This window comes from Oryzias melastigma, linkage group LG4 (genome assembly GCF_002922805.2).
Source record: "Oryzias melastigma strain HK-1 linkage group LG4, ASM292280v2, whole genome shotgun sequence".
NCBI lineage: Eukaryota > Metazoa > Chordata > Actinopteri > Beloniformes > Adrianichthyidae > Oryzias > Oryzias melastigma.
In genome coordinates, this window is record NC_050515.1 from 31,518,987 (window position 1) to 31,519,230 (window position 244).

The window sequence follows — 244 nt, forward strand, 5'->3', positions numbered from 1 at the left end:
AAATACAGTTCAGCGGGACATTCATAAAATAAATATTGTACATTTTTGTGCTGAAATTGGTATGATTACCTTTTGTTATTTACTTAAAATTGTGTTAGACAGTGCTCAGTTGTCAGGTTTTCCATTATAAATGCGAACACCAGAAGTCACTATTCACATTTTCAGCCTTGTTGCCATTTTGTCTGACATCACTGTGAAAAAGGTCTATTGCTAAAAAAAATAATTAATTAATTAACATGTCAAT

General features: G+C 30.3%; 1 protein-coding gene across 2 annotated transcripts in view; it reads right to left on the bottom strand.

Moving 5' to 3' along the window:
- rsph4a (radial spoke head component 4A) overlaps positions 1–244 on the bottom strand; it is a 13,533-nt gene that overhangs the window by 8,873 nt on the left and 4,416 nt on the right. The window lies entirely within an intron of this gene.